The sequence below is a fragment of the Arachis duranensis genome, chromosome 3 (assembly GCF_000817695.3).
Source record: "Arachis duranensis cultivar V14167 chromosome 3, aradu.V14167.gnm2.J7QH, whole genome shotgun sequence".
Lineage (NCBI taxonomy): Eukaryota > Viridiplantae > Streptophyta > Magnoliopsida > Fabales > Fabaceae > Arachis > Arachis duranensis.
In genome coordinates this window covers 40,912,761-40,925,008 of record NC_029774.3, presented here as the reverse complement: position 1 = coordinate 40,925,008, position 12,248 = coordinate 40,912,761, and the positions used below count along the sequence as shown (strand labels likewise).

Sequence of the window (12,248 nt, the reverse complement as noted above, 5' to 3'; positions counted from 1 at the left end):
TGGGAGAGTACTAGGAGGAGTTTCAGTGACTTTCTTACTCAGTTGGCCCACTTGTACCTCCAAATTTCTAATGGAGGACCTTGTTTCACTCATGAAACTTAAAGTGGCCTTACACAGATCAGAGACTATATTTGCTAAGTTAGAGGTGCTCTGCTCAGAATTCTCTGTCTGTTGCTGAGAAGATGATGAAAAAGGCTTGCTATTGCTAAGCCTATTTCTTCCACCATTATTAAAGCCTTGTTTGGATGATTTCTCCATGATAAATTATAGGTGTTTTCATAAGGTTCACCCATGTAATTTACCTCTGCCATTGCAGGGTTCTCAGGATCATAGGCTTTTTCTTCAGAAGATGCCTTTTTAGTACTGTTGGATGCATTTTGCCATCCATTCAGACTTTGAGAAATTATGTTGACTTGCTGAGTCAACATTTTGTTCTGAGCCAATATGGCATTCAGAGCATCAATCTTAAGAACTCCCTTCCTCTGAGGCGTCCTATTATTCACAGAATTCCTCTCAGAAGTGTACATGAATTGGTTATTTGCAACCATGTCAATAAGTTCTTGAGCTTCTGCAAGCGTTTTCTTTAGGTGAATGGATTCACCTGCAGAATGGTCCAATGACATCTTAGAGAACTCAGATAGACCATAATAGAAGATATCCAAAATGGTCCACTCTGAGAGCATGTCAGAAGGACACCTTTTGGTCATCTGCTTGTATCTTTCCCAAGCTTCATAGAGGGATTCACCATCTTTCTGTTTGAAGGTCTGAACATCCACTCTAAGCTTGCTCAGCTTTTGAGGAGGAAAGAACTTAGCCAAGAAGGCTGTGACCAGCTTATCCCAAGAGTCCAGGCTATCTTTAGGTTGTGAATCCAACCATATTCTAGCTCTGTCTCTTACAGCAAAAGGGAAAAGCATGAGCCTGTAGACTTCAGGATCTACTCCATTAGTCTTAACAGTCTCACAATCTGCAAAAACTCAGTTAAAAACTGGTAAGGATCTTCTGATGGAAGTTCATAGAACTTGCAGTTCTGTTGCAGTAGAGCAACTAGTTCAGGTTTTAGCTCAAAATTGTTTTCTCCAATGGCAGGGATTGAGATGCTTCTTCCATCAAATTTGGAAGTAGGTGTAGTATAATCACCAAGCATCCTCCTTGTATTATTGTTGTTGGGTTCGGCTGCCATATCCTTTTCTTGTTCAAAAATTTCAGTAAGGTTGTCTCTGGCTTGTTGTAATTTAGCTTCTCTTAGTTTCCTTTTCAGAGTCCTTTCAGGTTCAGGATCAGCTTCAACAAGAATGCCTTTTTTCTTGTTCCTGCTCATATGAAAGAGAAGATAATAGAAAAAGAAAATGAATCCTCTATGTCACAATATAGAGATTCTTTTATGTTAGTAGAAGAAGAAAGGAATAGAAGAAGGAAAAGGTAAGAATCCAAACACAAGGGGGAGGAGTGAGTTCGAATTCTTGAGTAGAAGAGAAGTGTTAGTTGATAAATAAATAAATAGAAGAGGATGAGAGAGAGGAGTTTTCGAAAATTAATTTTGAAAAAGGGTTAGTGATTTTCGAAAATTAAAAGAAAAAATAAAATTAAAATTAAAATTTAAAACAATTAGTTAATTAAAAATAATTTTGAAAAAGGGGTGAGGATTTTTCGAAAATTAGAGAGGGAAAAGTGTTTAGGTGGTTTTAAAAAAGATAAGAAACAAACAAAAAGTCTATTAGTTAGTTGAAAAAGATTTGAAATTCAATTTTGAAAAGATAAGAAGTTAGAGAAGATTTTTTTGAAATCAAATTTTTGAAAAAAGATATGATTTAAGAAGATATGATAAAAAGATATGATTGAAAAGATATGGTTGAAAAAAATTTGATTTTTAAAATTAAAATTAATTACTTGACTAACAAGAAACTAAATGATATGATTCTAGAATTTAAAGATTGAACCTTTCTTAACAAGAAAGTAACAAACTTCAAATTTTTGAATCAATCACATTAATTGTTAGTAAAATTTTTGAAATTTTGAAATAAAGATAAGAAAAGATTTTGAAAATAAATTTTAAAAATTTTGAAAATAATAAAAAAATGAAAAAGATTTGATTTTTGAAAAAATTTTTGAAAAGATAAGATTTTTAAAATTGAAAATTTGACTTGACTTATAAGAAATAGCTAAGTTTTAAAAATTTTTGGCTAAGTCAACTCAAATTTTCAAAAATTATGAGTAAAATAAGGAAAAGATTTTTTTGATTTTTTGAATTTTTAATGAGGAGAGAGAAAAACAACAAAAATGACTCACAACATGAAAATTATGAATCAAAACACATGATGCATGTAAGAACACTATGAATGTCAAGATGAACACCAAGAACACTTTGAATGTCAAGATGAACATCAAGAACATATTTTTGAAAAAATTTTCAAGAAAAGAAAATATGTAAGACACCAAACTTAGAGATTTTTAATGCTTAGACACTATGAATGCAAAAATGCATATGAAAAACATCATGCAACACAAAACAAGAAAGTATGAAGATCAAACAAGAAGACTTGTCAAGAACAACTTGAAGATCATGAAGAACACATGCATGAGTTTTTGAAAAATGCATAAATTTTAAAAACATGCAATTGACACCAAATTTACAATTTTGACACTAGACTCAAAACAAGAAACACAAAAATATTTTTTGATTTTATGATTTTGCAATTTTCTTCTTTTTTTTTTGATTCTTTCAAAAAACATATAGGAAAAATAAAATAAGAAATTCAAAATTTTTAATAAGAATTCCAGGAATCTTTGCAATGTTAGTCTAAAGCTCCGGTCCAGGAATTAGACATGGCTTAATAGCCAGCCAAGCTTTAGCATACAAATGAGACATACAACAGCTGATACTTCATCTAACTTCATATACTGATAAGGGGAAGCCTCAATCCAATTGAATTAGACATGGCTTTACAGCCAGCCGAGCTTCAACATGCTTCATGAAATACTAGAATTCATTCTTAAAAATTTAGAATAATTTTTTGAAAACAGAAGTAAAATTTTTTTGAAAGCTTTTTTGAAAAAATTTTTTGAAAATAAAACAAAAAGAAAATTACCTAATCTGAGCAACAAGATGAACCGTCAGTTGCCAAACATGAACAATCCCCGGCAACGGCGCCAAAAACTTGGTGCAGGAAATTGTGATCATCAACAATGGCGCCAAAGACTTGGTAGCGCTCTCCAACGTGAATCACACTTTGTCACAACTTCGCACAACTAAACAGTAAGTGCACTGGGTCGTCCAAGTAATACCTTACGTGAGTAAGGGTCGATCCCACGGAGATTGTTGGTATGAAGCAAGCTATAGTCATCTTGTAAATCTCAGTTAGGCAGATTCAAATGGTTATAATGATTTTTGAAATTAATAATAACTAAAGCATAAAATAAATATAGAAATACTTATGTAAATCATTGGCGGGAATTTCACATAAGTGTTTGGAGATGTTGTGTCCCTGTTGAATATCTGTAACATACTGCTTTCTTACTTTCAATCCTTCATACTCCTTTCCATGGCAAGCTGTATGTAGGGCATCACCATTGTCAATGGCTACATCATCCTCTCAGTGAAAAAGGTCCAAATGCTCTTGTCACAGCACGGCTAATCATCTGTCGGTTCTCGATCATGTCGGAATAGAATCCATTGATTATTTTGCGTTTGTCATCACGCCCAACAATCACGAGTTTGAAGCTCGTCACAGCCATTCAATCCCTGAATCCTACTTGGAATACCACAGACAAGATTTAGACTTTCCAGATCCTCAAGAGTGGCCGCCAAAGGGTTCTAGCTTATACCACGAAGATTCTGGTTAGGGAATCCAAGAGATACTCGCTCGTTCTAAGGTAGAACAGAAGTGGTTGTCAATCACGCGTTCATAGGTGAGAATGATTATGAGTATCACGGATCATCACATTCATCATGTTGAAGTGTAGCGAATATCTTAGAATAAGAATAAGCCGAATTGAATAAAAGATAGTAGTACTTTGCATTAAAACTCGAGGTACAGCAGAGCTCCACACTTTAATCTATGGTGTGTAGAAACTCCACCGTTGAAAATACATAAGTGATGGTCCAAGCATGGCCGAATGGCTAGCCCCTATAAACGTGATCAAAGGATCATAAGGTAATCCCAAAATAATCCAAAGATGTCTAATACAATAGTAAAATGTCCTATTTATACTAGACTAGTTACTAGGGTTTACAGAAATAAGTCTAAATGCAGAAATCTACTTTCGGGGCCCACTTTGGTGTGTGCTTGGGCTGAGCTTGAGCTTTAAACGTGCAGAGGCTTCTCTTGGAGTTAAACGCCAAGTTGTAATGTGTTTTTGGCGTTTAACTCTGGTTTGTAACGTGTTTCTGGCATTTTACTCTAGAATGCAGCATAGAACTGGCGTTGAACGCTAGTTTGCGTCATCTAATCTCGAATAAAGTATGAACTATTATATATTTCTGGAAAGCTCTGGATGTCTACTTTCCAACGCCGTTGAGAGCGCGCCATTTGAAGTTTTGTAGCTCTTGAAAATCCATTTCGAGTGCAGAGAGGTCAGATTCCAACAGCATCAGCAGTCCTTTGTCAACTTCCTATCAGAGTTTTGCTCAGGTCCCTCAATTTCAGCCAGAAAATATCTGAAATCACAGAAAAATACACAAACTCATTGTAAAGTCCAGAAATGTGAATTTAGCATAAAAACTAATGAAAACATCCCTAAAAATTAACTAGATCCTACTAAAAGCTACCTAAAAACAATGCCAAAAAGCGTATAAATTATCCGCTCATCATGGACAAAGTTGAAGTGTGCGTACGCACACAATTTGTTCACACGCACAAGTCAGGATTCAGCAAGTGTGCGGACGCACACATCTGTGCATCCGCACAGGTCCCTGCACATGAGCTCAGTCATTGGAAACCGCTAGGGGCAATTTCTGGGCCCCCAAAACCCATTCCAACTCAGTTTTTTGAAGCTATTTAAGACCAAAGTGAAGAGGAATGAAGGGGGAGCAATTAGGGTTTAGTTTAGCATTATGTAGGGTGTTTTCTAGAGAGAGAAACTCCCCCTTCTATCTAGGAATTAGGGTTCTTAGTTTACTTTCTCGTAATTTTCCTTTTTAATTCTTGTTTTTATTTACTTTCCCTTGTCATTTATTGTTATTGCATCTTTCTTCTTCTTCATTTCTCTTGTTATAATTCCTTTATTTTGTCACTTTTATGTTTTAAGCACACTTTGTTATTTTAATTCCAATTAATGTAATTATATTTTCATGTCATTTATTGCTTTCTTTACTTGTTATTATCATTTTCTTGCTTTTGGTAATTGGAGTTTATTTTTAATGTATTTTAATATTATTTTATTTTCATGCACACCAAGTATTTGATAAAATGTTTGGCTTAGTTTTTACATAGTTTTGCTCCACTCTTGGCTTAAAATTGTTGACTTTGGTGATCCTTGAGTCATTGATGTCCATTCTTGTTTGATACATTAAAGTAGTTAGTTCATTTGGTTTTCCTTGACTCTATGTGACCCCTTAGTGTTGACATAGGACTTAGGGATTGAAATTAACTATGCCTATTTGACTTATCTTCGATGTAAGATTGACTAAGTAGGATTAACTCTTCATAATCATCATATGTTTGTGGTCAATGTCTAGGATAGGTGACCTTAGCTCTCAATTACTTGCCAAGAGGTTTCTTGCACTTTAATTTTACTTGCTTTGACTTTTATTGCTTTTGACTTTTAATTTCTTGCATGTTCAGTTTTCACACTCTTGGTTGAGAAATTGGATATTTGGGTAGAATTGAGTTGTGGATGTCCATTCTACATTGTGTGAGAATAGTTAATTGGTTTGGTTTCCATTGACGCTAGTCTTCACTAAGTTAATTAGTGAGTTGACTAGGACTTATGGATTGAGATCAATTACACTCTTTTGACTAATTCTCAATGGGGATTGACTAGTTTGAATTGATTTCATACAATTGCCATGTTTGTGGTCCATAACTAGGATAGGAATCCCTAATTACCCAATTCTTGCCAAGAGTCCATTTTAGCATTCAATTTCCATTTTCATTGCTTTTACTTGCTTTGTCTTTTGCTTTCTTGCATACTAAGTTACTTCATTGCTATTTATATTTCTTGCTCTCTTGCTTGCTTTCCCAATTCCCCATGCTCTCTCTCTCTCTCTCTCTCTCTCTCTCTCTCTCTCTCTCTCTCTCTCATAGCCAATAAATGTGCATTTCATTGCAATTCCTAGGGAAGACGACTCGATGTTTAAATACTTTTGATTAATTAGAATTTGTAAACATTTGATTAAGAGAATTCATTGTTGGTTTGGACTATGCTACCAACGAATTGATGCTTGTTTTGATCGATTCCAAACCATACAAAAGTTTTCTTATCAATCGGCAGAATGAGATGCTGGCAGATCTATGATGAACTATAGTTAGCCTTATCGGCCAAAATAATCAGGCTTTTACTTCGAAAGGTATCACGAATGTGTCCTTCGGCTGTGTGTGTAGCGGTAAGAAAATGCTCAAAGAGCAGCATTCACACAAATACAAGGGTAAGAAACGGGTCACATCGACCCCCACATGTAGCATGGATGGTGCAGACGATCCTACATACATACCAACGACAAAGATAGAGTTTAGCATGGATCACATGCCGTTCAGAAGCACAAGGGCAAAGAAGAAAACAAGGCAGCCGAGACGAGGTCCAAAGACACAGGACAGAACAAAAAAACCCGAACTGGTAACGTATTTGAAGTTGAATACTTTATAGCTTTCGTTGCAGATTCTCTTTTGTTGGAAATATTTTTCTGGCAACCACTAGTCACTCTCTTCTTTCATTTAAGAGGTTATGTTGGTTGAAAAATTATTTGGTACTTACAGCTAGCTGGAAAAAGCTACTATGTTGACTATATGTGTCAAAAGAAGAAGAGTGTTATAGATTTTTGTCTCCTTGTCTCTACTTCACACGGTCACTGTTACACACATAGTCACCATCACACATGTAGTTTTTTGTTTCTTGTCATGAACTATATTAGAGCTTAACGGTTTGACTAATTTTTCAGAAGCTGAAGTTCATTTTTATTGGTGGACTGAATCTATTTAATTTTTAAATAACTACACACTCATAATAGTTAATATTTTTTGGACCAAAATTTGGCTGAAATAATTTATAATAAATATATATGATCTCTTGAAACCTATATATATATATAACCCTTTACGTACAGTAAAAGAAAGAAGACATACGACCCTTTTTAATGTAGTTTTTTATAATTAATATCCCATGACATCCAAATACAAAAAAATAAATATTTTTAAGAAATTAACAATGATTTTATAAATCCTGTAACATTAGTTAATATTTGATCTCTATTTTCATTCTTAATTATTTATATAGTTTATTTACTAAGTTAACAATCATAATTGTAGATTTCTTGTAATAATTACAGTTTTAGTTAGATAGAAACATAAATTAGGTTTGTCAGCTAGGTTGGAGGAGTTAATACATAAATAAGTTTTTGAATCAAGAAAAATAAAACAAATAATTAAAAATTGATTCCAAAAATTACTACTAACAGTAATGCATAGAATGAACTAGGTGTGAGTAACAGTGAATTTATTTACAATGAAATCAGAAGTTATGATAATATGATATCTTGCCTTTAAAATTTGAGTAAAAATTTATATTCAGTGCATAAAAAATGTTGTGTACAAATTAAAATTTATTTATTACGTATTTAAATACATGTATTGTATGTTTAATTAATTTTTAAATCATTTTAAAAAAGGATCAAATTAAAAATCATTCACCAAAAAATAAAAAATCAATTCTTTTAAAAAATAAGTCGTAGATTAAAAACGTGAAAAATAATAATTCCACTCCTATTTTTGGATAATATCACTCTATATATGATTTTGTTTTCGGTACATGGGATATTAATTACAAAAAACTACATTAAAAGGGTTGTATATATATTTTTTTACTATATGTAACGAGTTATGAATAATTTTTTAAGGTTTCAAAGGGTGATATATATATTTACTTATTTGTTATACATGATTTCAACCAAAGTTTGGTCTAAAGAATTTCAACTATGATAAGTCCAATTAGTAGTCTAGAAAATAAATAAATTCAGTAGACTTCCAAAAATGAATCCTAGCTTTAATTTTTAAAAATTAATCAAAATATTAAGCGATAATTTATCTCGGAATAAAAGTCTTTTCACTGTGCACGTGACAGTAACTGTGTGTTTGACGATAATAGTATGCGGTAGAGAGAAGTATACAAAATCACACAGCACACTTCTTCTTTCGACACATATATGCTCAACCTAGTATGCCTTTCTTAGCTGTAAGCACCATGATTATATTCTTATTGAACACTAGTAACAGCTAAATCCTCCTTTTTTGGTATGGTAACTCCAAGTTTTAATTTATTACAATATTTGCCAATGTTTATTACAAGCTTCTCGTGGAGGGTTGTGATAGTGATTTGGGTAATGTGTGCTGAAACTTTTTATTGCGTGCAAAATAGTTTTTCTATGTGTTTTTTAAATTTGAATAGACTTGTATCTGGCTCATTCCCTAATGAATGACTCTATTGTAGGTGGACCTCACGACGGAATATGTAGGCCATGGTGAATTCGCCACGCCACCCAGTCAGAGGGATATGGAATGCAATGTTGATGATGATAGATGTTACAATATATTCCCATTGGGGTGCAGTGGTGGAAAGAAACAAATGCCTGATGTCATGCTGGTAAAACTAGATAGGATCCCAAAGGTAGATCGTGTTGTAGTTGTGGGCATTACATTTAGGATTCATTTGTTGTTACCTTACGCTTATAGTTGATGCGGCATTATTATGACATGTGGCAGGGAATAGACCTAGCATTTTCACCCACTAAGGAGATGCAGTTGTTTGGGATAGACCTAGTGGCTGCGACTTATGTATTCAGCAACGACCTACCACCTAGGTTAGCCAAATTTCATTCGTAACCCTTAATTTTCTATGGTTGCTGAGCACTTGCTCGTGTCAACCCTATGCCAGTTATACTGAAACATTATCCGTAATTCTTGGCCACTGGTTTTTTCAGCGAGATCCTGGTTGATGTTGGACCTTTCCACATGATAGGAAGGCAGCATTCACGCTTGTACCAAAGGAAAAACTCATTGATGATGTAGGTATTCAGTTCCAGCCCGTTAAAAAACCCGCATAAAAAGTAAATGCTAAGTGTAACATGTGTCGGTTGTAGTCAAAAGCACCACTGCTCTACTTTATGCGTGTTAACTGACCCGAAACCCTATCCCTACTTGTAGGTGCTTGATGTTGTCGTCACAATGCTTTCCCACACTAGCCCGAGCTATTTGTGGTTCCTCCCGATAACAATTATGGTATGTTGCTGCTTCCCAAACAGTCGGAAATTTTGCATGCTGCTACTTTAAAATTTATTGTTTCTTTGTCATACTTTTTGTTCTTCTCAGCAAGTCGCCCTGGAAATGTGATCTCTTTTGAAGGGCACGCTTGCAACGATCAAAGAAAAGCATATGCCATCGAAGGTTAACAAAGTACATCGGGTATAATTAATTCCTTCATGGTGTTCTTTTTGGTTATACACTATATGATATGATGTACTTGAGAGCGCAATTACTCATTATAATTCTAACACATACAGTTTTCTTATTTCAAATAGATTTATGTGCCGATGTGGACTATCGAGCATTGGTACCTGATGATCATTGACAATGTAAGACGTAAGCTAATGTACTTAGATTTATTAGTTCATCCAGAAGAGACCGAAAACAGACAAATGGCGATGACTAAAGTGGTGAGAACACACTCTCATTGCCTATCTTTTTGCTTATACTCAGCCATGTTATTATTTCATTAGCTGATTGACTACTCATAGTCAAGCTTCTATATTTCTGCACCTATTGTTCGTTTGCAGGCACTGTACCTTGAGTCTATAACCCTCGGCCAAGCATGGCTATCATCAAATGATGGGGTGCGCCCAAGGTTCTCAACATACGACATCAAAGATGCTAATGTCCTACAACAAACTTGGGGATCGTATGCATCCTATTTTCATATTAATTTACCCTACTCATATATTGAATCATGTACTTTAATTTTAATTCTAATTTGACTAACCCTACCCTGCTGTTCACTTAGTAGATGGTGTACTTGTTCCTACTATGTCATAGTCTTCGTCCTAGATACTAAAACAATCATCGTTCCTTTTCTTTGGTCTTAATGTCATTATTTAATTGATTACTCGGTTAACCGATTCCCAATTCTGGTGCAGTATAGATTGCAGAGTATGGGTTTCATAATGGATGATACGGGGGGCACTCTGGAAATATTATGACGTCTGGGTAATTATCCTAACTCTTACAATAGTCCGGGCATAATGTACGCGCTTATCTTTTTTTATGAAATCTGCTTTTAAATAAATTGCTTGCTGTGTTGCAGACAGTTAATGTTGTAACTCGGATATGGCTTACCATTGATTTGGTTTTAAAAGAACACAACGGAAATGAAAAGGCATTAGTTGCAAAAGCAATGTCTCACTAGCGCAGGAAGTCAATGGGAGCAACCCTCTGAGGAGGTGCCTGGTATTTTATTTTTTTGGTGGTTAAATATAAAATGAAGCATGATCGTTAATCTCCATTGCATTAATAGTGAGATGCATGTAAATTTTTTGTAATTACATATAACTGATGTCTGTATCACACTCACCAAGTAGCCTGGTATACTAATGTTTTAAACAGCCTTTTTAACGCTTTCACCGCGGTTTTACTTGGTGAAAGGTCGTATAAATAGGTTCCATGGTATAGTGTCATTTCTTATTTGTGGCCTTCACCATTATCTTACTGGGTGAAAAGGTCTTCTACATAGGCTTTTCTATAGCCTGTGAGTTCTGTATTTTGTACTCAAACAAAGAATATGCTATTATGATCATTATTACACCCACTGTCAATATTCTCAATTAGTTAACTTATATAAGGTATGGCCATACTTAGCCACACTATTCTTTTTGGGTGGTGTTGTACTTGTTTGCTTATGATTTTTGTGATGATAGGGTTTGTGCAGTTGCACCAAGCTTCCGTCTGTATTTATCTGAGTTTTTGTTATTAGAAAAATCTTCTACTTCAGGATCGTCCTGTATATGTTTGCTACAACATAAGAATGTCAAGGTTTTCCACAGCTATGGAATTTTTGTGCCATTCTTACAATGTGGAAATGTGGTGGACCGAACAATTGTGCTTTTTTCACTATTGTTGACAAGATACATTCAACTGTCAATTACAAATTCGCAAGCACATTTATAAGCTTTTTTTCAGCAAGTTATTGTGGCATCTTAATAAGATCATTAAGAAAATGATGGTTGGTGGACGAAATTGTGATCATCAATGTTGTATTCTTTGTTGTTGTATGGAATAATTATAATGGCTCTTTGCTATGTGTGATCACAACTCCGTTCAACTAACCAGCAAGTGTACTGGGTCGTCCAAGTAATAAACCTTACGTGAGTAAGGGTCGATCCCACAGAGATTGTTGGTATGAAGCAAGCTATGGTCATCTTGTAAATCTCAGTCAGGCGGATAATAATTGATTATGGATTTTCGAATATTAATAAATAATAAATAGAAAATAAAGATAATTAAAATAGGATAGAAATACTTATGTAAATTAATGGTGGGAATTTCAGATAGGCGTATGGAGATACTATGCCCTTTCTTTTTCTACTTTCCTACTTCTTCCTTCCAGTTCTTTCATTCCTTCCTATGGCAAGCTGTATGTAGGGCATCACAGCTTATACCACGAAGATTCTGATTGAGGAATCCAAGAGATATGCGTCCAGTCTAAGGTAGAACAGAAGTGGTTGTCAGTCTCGCGTTCATAGGTGAGAATGATGATGAGTGTCACGGATCATCACATTCATCATGTTGACGTGCAACGAATATCTTAGAATAAGAACAAGCGGAATTGAATAGAAGATAGTAGTAATTGCATTGAAACTTGAGGTACAGCAGAGCTCCACACCCTTAATCTATGGTGTGTAGAAACTCCACCGTTGAAAATACATAAGTGAAAGGTTCAGGCATGGCTGAATGGCCTGCCCCCAAAATGTGATCAATAGTCTCCTCAGATGAAGAATAAAATAAAATTGAGACCAAAGATGTCTAATACAATAGTAAATTATCCTATTT

At 34.6% G+C, this 12,248-nt stretch overlaps 1 non-coding gene across 1 annotated transcript; it reads left to right on the top strand.

The window, feature by feature from the left end:
- Nucleotides 1-681: 681 nt before the first annotated feature.
- Nucleotides 682-785, top strand: LOC127746285 (small nucleolar RNA R71). The gene has a single exon (XR_008007905.1). It is a non-coding gene; the product is annotated as a small nucleolar RNA R71 (small nucleolar RNA).
- Nucleotides 786-12,248: the final 11,463 nt, after the last annotated feature.